The following is a 10000-nucleotide window of genomic DNA, read 5'->3' as shown; positions in this document are numbered from 1 at the left end:
ATGTATTATTATATATAATATATTATAACTATATATATTATATATATAGATATATAGATAATATTATATATATATATATATATATAATATACTATATATATATATATAGATATATATATATATATATATATTTATTTTATATATATATATAGTATATATAAATATATATATGTATATATATCATTCGAGCTACAAATGTCCTTTAATATCTAAATTCACTCTACCTCGGAATTGATATATTTGATATATGTACCGAAGGGGAATTTTTTAATTGATAATAATTTCGATTCTAATTACGAATACACAGAGTTCGAGGGTGAACTCTGTGTAAATTCACTCTACCTCGGAATTGATATATTTTGATATATGTACCGAAGGGGAATTTTTAATTGATAATAATTTCGTCCCCACATGGGATCGAACCACCATCCAAGTGGATGGGAACGAAATTAGGACAGGCAGTGACACTATCAAGTCAGCCAACAGAGACGCTATAAGTCTATATCGATTCTGACCTTACAAATCACCCTCGAACTCGGTGTATTCGTAATTAGAATCGATATGAAACCCCGTCTACCATGTTGGCCAATTCGAGCGTTTGACACACGTAGCCTTGTTATGAATAATTATCACATCGAACCGTGATTCATTTATATATCATTCGAGCTACAAATGTCCTTTAATATCTAAATTCACTCTACCTCGGAATTGATATATTTTCATATATGTACCGAAGGGGAATTTTTTAGTTGATAATAATTTCGTCCCCACGGTTCGATGTGATAATTATTCATAACAAGGCTACTGTGTCAAACGCTCGAATTATCTAACATGGTAGACAGGGTTTCATATCGATTCTAATTACGAATACACAGAGTTCGAGGGTGATTTGTAAGGTCAGAATCGATATAAACTTATAGCGTCTCTGTTGGCTGACTTGATAGCGTCACTGTCTGTCCTGATTTCGTTCCCATCCACTTGGACGGTGGTTCGATCCCATGTGGGGACGAAATTATTATCAACTAAAAAATTCCCCTTCGGTACATATATGAAAATATATCAATTCCGAGGTAGAGTGAATTTAGATATTAAAGGACATTTGTAGCTCGAATGATATATAAATGAATCACGGTTCGATGTGATAATTATTCATAACAAGGCTACGTGTGTCAAACGCTCGAATTGGCTAACATGGTAGACGGGGTTTCATATCGATTCTAATTACGAATACACCGAGTTCGAGGGTGTTTTGTAAGGTCAGAATCGGTATAAACTTATAGCGTATCTGTTGGCTGACTTGATAGCGTCACTGTCTGTCCTGATTTCGTTCCCATCCACTTGGACGGTGGTTCGATTCCATGTGGGGACGAAATTATTATCAACTGAAAAATTCCCCTTCGGTACATATATGAAAATATATCAAATCCGAGGTAGAGTGAATTTAGATATTAAAGGAGGACATTTGTAGCTCAAATGATATATAAATGAATCACGGTTCGATGTGATAATTATTCATATATATATATATATATATATATATATATATATATATATATATATATATATATATATATATATATATATATATATATATATATATATATGATCGTTTCTGTTTAAATCAAATGTTCACAGGAGTAACCAATCCAAAATTTTGCCTAAATCTTTTAATAATAATAATAATAATAATAATAATAATAATAATAATAAATAATAAATAATAATAATAATCAAATAATAAACAATAACAATAATATTATTTTTTTTTTTTTCTTTTTTGTTATTATTTATTATTATATTATCAACAGAACCGAGCAACAACATGTATTGTCAAAAACTGGCTCAGAGAAAAAAAAGCGTCTTACGCTATACTGTTCTGGAGAAAAAAAATTACACTTATATACCCACCACGGAACACTAGAAGAGAAGGAGAGAGAGAGAGAGAGACAAGAGAGGCCACCTGGTTGTGAAATAGAGAGTAAATAGAGAGAAATGGGCCCCTTTGAAGAATCGTTTTTTCTAATTGGGTTGAAGGTAAAGGTACAACAGAGAAACAATTCACTCTGTTTTCAGCTTTCTGCAAGAGAACGCTATTGTGCCGGATTTGTGTGTCTGTCCGTCCTCAGATCTTAAAATCTACTGATGCTAGAGACTTGCAAATTGCTAAGTTGATCAGTCACCCTCCAATCATCAAACATACCAAGTTGCAGACCTCTTGCCTCAGTAGTCTTTATTTTATTCAAGGTTAAAATTAGCCATAATCGTGTTTAGGGTAACGATATAGGATAGGCCACCAACAGGCCTTAAGTAAAGGTTCGTGAGTCGCGGCTCGTACAAAGTTATACAGAGACCACCGAAAGATAGATCTGTTTTCGGTAGCCTTGATTATACGCTATAGCGGCTGTACCTGTTTCTTTTGTTTTAAGCCCTCAGTTTTATCGTGGTTTTTTTTTTAGTTTTCCAAACCGTCGGCATGCTCAAGTTTTATACCTAAATTTCCCTCCTTTCTGTTTTGTTGTTTGTTTTTAAAAATAAGCCACTTTTATTGGAAGCTTGAATATTTACCCTACTAAAATATTATGGTGCGCTCTGTCACAAACCTTCTAGATATACAAACATTTATAAATTAATCTAATATTTTATCATTACAAAATTCGAAATCTCTCTCTCTCTCTCTCTCTCTCTCTCTCTCTCTCTCTCTCTCTCTCCATAGCCATGTCTGGTATCGATAAATAATCCCCCATTATCATTAATCATCGTATGATTTAAAAGGAAATGTCACTTTGTTCGTCACTATTGTGTACTTATTGTAATAATCTCTACCTAATTATGTTTACGTCATTTTAATTGTTTATGTACTATCATATGGTACTATACATACATACTTTCTCTCTCTCGCTCTCTCTCTCTCTCTGTAAGTCATTAATCATATGACAGGGACATGTCACTTTGTTGATCACCATTGTTTACTTATTGTAATAATCTCTACTCAATTATTTTCGCGTCATTTTAATTGTTTATATACTCTCATATGGTACTATACATACATGCTTCCCTCTCTCTCTCTCTCTCTCTCTCTCTCTCAGTGTGTTAATTTAATAATCCCTACCCAATTATCTTTACGTAATTTTAATTATTTATAGACTCTCATACGGTGCTATACATACATACTCTTCTCTCTCTCTCTCTCTCTCTCTCTCTCTCTCTCTCTCTCTCTCTCTAGTCTTGTGATGTCCCTTTTTCAAGCATCGTTAAGGAAGTTTTTCTGGGATAAAACCGTTAAGATTTAAAAACCACTAGAGAAAAAAAAATCAATCATAGGAATATCTAGATCGGGAACCTTTGATGTAGACGAAAAAAATAATCTTAAGATTCCCCCCCCCACCCCCACCCCAACCCTCTCCCTTTTCTGTATATTCTAAAGAAATAAAAGGATTTTTTTTATATTCCTGTTTTAATGTTTTCCTTGAACGAAAATGAAAAGCTAAATTCTAAAGAAAAACAGAAAACAAATGATAAGTATTCTGAAAGGTGAATTTTATCACCTTTCCTTATTAAGCTCCACATTGGGAAAATATGTCGGTCATATTACGTATAATATATGACGATCGTTATATACGTGTACATATATATATATATATATATATATATATATATATATATATATATATATATATATATATATATATATATATATATATATAAAGTATATATATATATATATATATATATATATATATAATATATATATATATATATATAGATATATATATATATATATATATATATATATGATATATATATATATAGTATATATAGTATATCTATATATATATATATAGGTATATTATATATAAACAGAGCGAGAGAGAAAAAGTGAGAGTTAGAACACTAATGTATAGTATTTCGAGACTGGAATACTTGTCTGAACATAATTCCTTTGTTGCTGACGTCGATTCCCTAATATTTATCTATTTATTTATTTATTTATTTATTTATTTATTTATTTATTTACCATCAACACGCTTCTATGTTTATTTCTCTAGTTAATTGTGAATTACTTCTTATTTTTCCTCTCTCATTGCCCCGTTTCTGTTGCTTCAACATATTGCGTGTTCCGTCAGTCCACACAGCAATTCCACTGATACAAAATCTATATAAGTAAAAGACCAACTCTGACGGAAAGTTGTCCCGAACTTTGGGAAAAGTCTGCCAGAAATCATTTTACAGGACGGGACCAGAAAGATCGAAGAAGTCAACGATTCAGAAGTTTCCGAATTTCTGTAGCAAGACTCTCGTGCTCCTTTAACTCTTGGATATTATGGCCCGGGGTCCATTAACAGCCCTTCCGGAATTGCTTACTCGGGGAGGTTCGTGAAAGAAATGAATTTTAAAAATTACTGTTTTTCCAGAAAGACAAACGATGACTGTTGAGGTTAATGGATGATCATTCGTCCAAAAAATTAAGGTATATAAATGTCAGTCTTCATAAGAGTCATCTAAAGTCACCAATGCCTTTACATTTCTAAGTAATATATAATAATAATAATAATAGCTAAAAGATACTCATTGTAGCATGAGGTTTGAAATGAAGAAATTAATCAGCACATATGTATGGGTACAAGTATATTCAAGAATAAATGTATATCTGTATAGATTTGATTTTAAATCAATCTGTACCCATGAAAACCGAGGATTTGTTTCTCCAACAAATAATAATAATAATAATAATAATAATAATAATAATAATAATAATAATAATAATATAATAATAATAATAATAATAATAATAATAATAAGGTAATAATAAAGACAAGAGTAAAGGCAATATAGCCAGTAACTACAGGCCTATCACCTACCAATAATGTGGAAGTTTCTAACAGGTATCATCAGCGAAAGGCTATAAAACTACCTAGAAGATACAAACGCCATCCCCCACCAACAGAAAGGCGGCGGAAGGAAGTGTAGGGGCACAAAAGACCAGCTCCTGATAGACAAAATGGTAATGAAGAACAGTAAGAGAAGGAAAACCACCCTAAGCATGGCATAGATAGACTATAAGAAAGCCTTCGACATGGAACCACTCACATGGCTAATAGAAAGCCTGAAAATATATGGGGTAGAGGAAGACACCATCAGCTTCCTCAAAAATACAATGCGCAACTGGAATACAATACTTACAAGCTCTGGAATAAGACTAGCAGAGGTTATATCAGCGGAGGGATCTTCCATGGCGACTCACTGTCCCCACTACTCTTCGTAGTAGCCATGATTCCCATGACAAAAGTACTGCATAAGATGGATGCTGGGTACCAACTCAAGAAAAGAGACAACAGAATTAACCATCTGATGTTCATGGACGACATCAAGCTGTATGGTAAGAGCAACAAGGAAATAGATACCCTAATCCAGACTGTAAGGATTGTATCTGGGGACATCAGGACGGAGTTTGGAATAGAAAAATGTGCCTTAGTCAACATACAAAAGGGCAAAGTAACAAGGACTGAAGGGATGAATTTACTAGATGGGAACAGCATCAAACAAATCGATGAGACGGGATACAAATACCTGGGAATAATGGAAGGAGGGGATATAAAACCTCAAGAGATGAAGGTCACGATCAGGAAAGAATATATGCAGAGACTCAAGGCGATACTCAAGGCAAAACACAACGCCGGAAATATGATAAAAGCCATAAACACATCACATGGGCAGCGCCAGTAATTAGATACAGCGCAGGAATAGTGGAATGGACGAAGGCAGAACTTTGCAGCATAGACCAGAAAACCAGGAAACATATGACAATACACAAAGCACTACACCCAAGAGCAAATACGGACAGACTATACCTAACACGAAAGGAAGGAGGGAGGGGACTACTAAGCATAGAGGACTGTGTCAACATCGAGAACAGAGCACTGGGGCAATATCTGAAGACCAGTGAAGACGAGTGGCTCAAGGGTGCATGGGAAGAAGGACTGATAAAAGTAGACGAAGACCCAGAAATATACCATACCATGACAGCATGGTATGGTATAATAGGGAGGGCTCCTGACCAGCGACGTTTACGACTGCTCGAGGCATTCCTCATACAGCAAGAAAAGCCCTCGTTAAATGCGACACAGGAAGTGCTTTTCCTCCCCACCAACTTAAGAAGACCCATGAATATAAATAATAGTACAATTAATACCAGACCGAGTGACACCCCCAATCAAGGAATACCAGATGAGACAAGCAGCCCAGCAGCCAATGACAATGCGAGCCGTCGTGACACAACACCCAGGGAAGTCATGCCCCAACCTCGACGACCTTCAACGACGAGAAGTGTCTTGAAGGAAACTTCCTCCAGCCAATATCGGGAACGCATTGCGCCACCAACCAATGAAAACCCAGCGAGCGGTTGACCCCCTGCTGACATGCTACTGTATATTGAGTAGATTCTGACAGCATGTATATAATTGTACATAATTATCGGATAGGTGCAATTGAGTGAAAGCAGGTGAAAAGAATTCTTGAGAAATGAAAGTGAAAATGAATGAAGATCCCCTTAGTAGTAAGCCTGCAAATAACAATAAGTAGTACTAACCCACTAACATTAACCAGTAAAAAAAAACCATGGGTAAGGACGGACCTGGAAATACCAGTGGTAATAACCTGGTATCTTCAACCCTCCCCCGAAAAAAAAATCATCACCGTAGTTACTAAGTCCCAAATAGAATTAAGTGAAATTAGAATTAAGTTGTGCCTTTGACTTCAGAATTAAGTCTGAAAACTAAAATTGAGAAACTAGTATTAAGCTTAGTAGGTTGAGTCTGTAAATATAAGCAGAATGAGAATTAATTTATAAGGAATTAGATATAAGGATTCTGTTTGAATGAACTAATATTAGCCTTCTGATTACTTCCACCTGGGACACTTTACTTACAAAAACAACAAAAACTAATAAAAAAAAAGAGCACTCTCGATGTATATATAGCACTCGTCCCTGGTGATCTCTGTCTCTCTCTCTAACTCTCACAGCACCCAATGAAAATAACTAACATTGCAACTCTGACATCGGGAAGAGAGCCCAGAAAACTAACAATACTAACATAAGCACTCATTAACTTTAAGTAATGCCTAGTGGTCTGAGTTGGCCCTCCCGCCTCCCCCACCAGGGGGGAGGGGGGGAGGACGATCCAAATGGAACCGAGACACACAGAAAACAAGAAACCTTGCCACGCCTCTAGCCACATAACACCAAGCTACCAGAGTCATTGCAACACATAACATAAGACACAGCATGCACGAAATAAAACACCTAAGACAAATAGGTCTGTCCGATTCTGTATTGCTTCTCCAAATACCTTCCTTTCACCATCTTATTCCCCCTTCAACAACCTAGACTTCTTTCCTGGGGACCCACCTGGGGTTCAAATCGGTTGTAACCGAACCCTCATTCTATCCTATCCCATCCATCCATCCATCCATCCAGCATCTACAGTCTGCTCCGACCCACTGCCGTGATCATGCTCGGATGATACCGAGAGAAACGTTGGCCACTAGATCGACTTATATATTGATCTGTTTGTTCATTTACTTTTAAGCAATTTAATTTTAAGCAATATCCCCGAAATTGACTCCTCCTGATGAGTAATATCGGCGCAATACTCGCCAGTTGTAGTAGCAGAGAGAAAGCTATTATTAGAAAAATAGAGAAGACTCTATACAAGTTGAATGCTGCTGATGCAACAATATCTTTCAATAAGACTTGTTTGAAAGAGGGTCTCGTTCATATAAATAATAATAATAATAATAATAATAATAATAATAATAATAATAATAATAATAATAATAATAATAATAAATCTTTTTAGTTACCACAACATAAATCGATTTTTTCCGGTGGTAAAAAATTCTGTGAAACGGGTTACACTTAAATATGTCATTCCAAGTACATTAGCAAGTTATTTGACCTACAATTTTGTTCTCCTTGTTTTGTACCTATCAAAATTCCATGAGATTTACAAAGCTCACTCAATAGAATGCATCGTATATCAAGACTAGAGAGATGGGCTCAAAATAGACCTGAGAATAACGCAAGTCATTCTGACAGTATACATGTTGCATTAGGATTGTGAGACCAGATATTTCACGAAATCTCTGAAATTTTCAGGGGATTTGTGAAAACACCAATTCACTTAGGGGCATTTGTTGCGCTTGTTTAGTACTAAGCCCTCGGGGGTCAAAATATTCCTAAGTGAATTGGTGCTTTCACGAATTCCCTGAAAACTTCGGGGATTAAACCAATTAGACGGAGACAAGATTAATGTGGGTGAATCTCTCAGATATTCGAGAGCAGCGATATCCACCAGGGATTCTTTTGTTTGAAAGAGTAAACCTGGCAGCTCAAACAGTGGGCAAGATGAATAATATTTGGAAATCAAATAATAGACTGGAACTGAATACGAAAAGAATTGGAACGCCAGACGATCAAGCGAAAGGGGAATGCATTACTAATCTAATACTATTCCCCTTCCATTTTGAGACTTCTTTATCTGTTTGTTAATTATTTTTTTTTTAATACGTGGGGTCTCTGCTTTCTGTATTTCCCTTTACCTTCCCTTCTTTTATTATTCAGAAGAAGAAACCTATTTATATGGAACAATCCTATAAGGGCCATTAACTCGAAATTCAAACTTCCAAAGAATACGGTGCTCATTAAGCACTGTATTCTTTGGAAGCTTGAATTGCGAGTCAATGGCCCTTATAGGATTGTTCCACATAAATAGGTTTCTTCTTCTTCTGTATGATAATAATAATAATAATAATAATAATAATAATAAATAATAATAATAATAATAATAATAATAATAATAAAGTAAGTTATGCAACAATCTATAATGTATTTGCGTTGCGTTACGGACATGACTCGAAGCATGGCAATGGAACCATATCTGCAGGAACTATAGACCAGCCACCAGAAAGGGCCTGCAGGAAAGACAGGAGTTAGGAAGAAAACACAAACAAAACTCTAATCTGGGAAAGAAATAAGTTACGATTACCAGTAGCTCTGATTGAAGACAAATCGAAAATGACGATGTTAGAAAAAGAAATTATGGTATCTTTATTGTATAATGCATTCCGCACGCGTCTCATTTCTCGTTTTGAAAGGAGTTTCTCATTTTTTTTTTATTGGGAGTAAAAGAAAACCTGAAATATGTTATCTTTGATGAAGCTGATAGAATGAGATACAGTCATTCTTTTATACATTTTCATAGGGTAATCATTATATAGGCATCGGTGCTATCAAACAGTTCTCCATTCATATAGGGAGCATCTATACATATATTGTCAAGATCTTACTATGGTAGATTCGCATCACCGGTGCATCTGTTGTCTACGCCAGTCCCTCCTTACGACGCTCCTGATAGGCCGTTGATAAGCCAATCACAAGGCGGGAAACTCTGCCTCTCTCAAGAGTTCACATAGGCAGGATGTATGTTCCCCCTCTCCTGAGGGATACGTCTTTCAAAAGCATCCATCACGAGAGGTGGAACATACATCCTGACTATATGAACTCTCGAGAGACACTGAGTTTCCAGCCCTGTCATTGACTTATCAACAGCCAATCAGGAGCATCGTAAATGACTGTGAATCTACTATAGTATTCGCCCTTGATTGAGAGAGAAGTGTTATGAGGGGAGAGACAGAGAGAGAGAGAGAGAGAGAGAGAGATGAGGGGACAGAGCTAGAAGGGGAAAGTGAGAGAGGTGGGGGGCCGAAAGAAAGAGAGAGAGAGAGAGGAGAGAGAGGGCGAGAGAGAGAGAGAGATGAGTGACAAGAGCTAGAAAGTTGAGAGAGAGAGAGGGGGCGAAAGAGAGAGAGAGAGAGAGAGAGAGAGTAGGGAAAAAGAGTTAGAAGAGAAGAGAGACAGAGAGAGACAGTAGGGGAAAAGAGAGAGAGAGAGAGAGAGAGAGAGAGAGAGAAGTGGGGGCGATGCACTGAATCCATAAAGAAG

The sequence above is a fragment of the Macrobrachium nipponense genome, chromosome 9 (genome assembly GCF_015104395.2).
Source record: "Macrobrachium nipponense isolate FS-2020 chromosome 9, ASM1510439v2, whole genome shotgun sequence".
Taxonomy (NCBI): Eukaryota; Metazoa; Arthropoda; class Malacostraca; order Decapoda; family Palaemonidae; genus Macrobrachium; species Macrobrachium nipponense.
The sequence above is the reverse complement of the archived record's forward strand: the minus strand, read 5'-3'. Positions refer to the sequence as shown.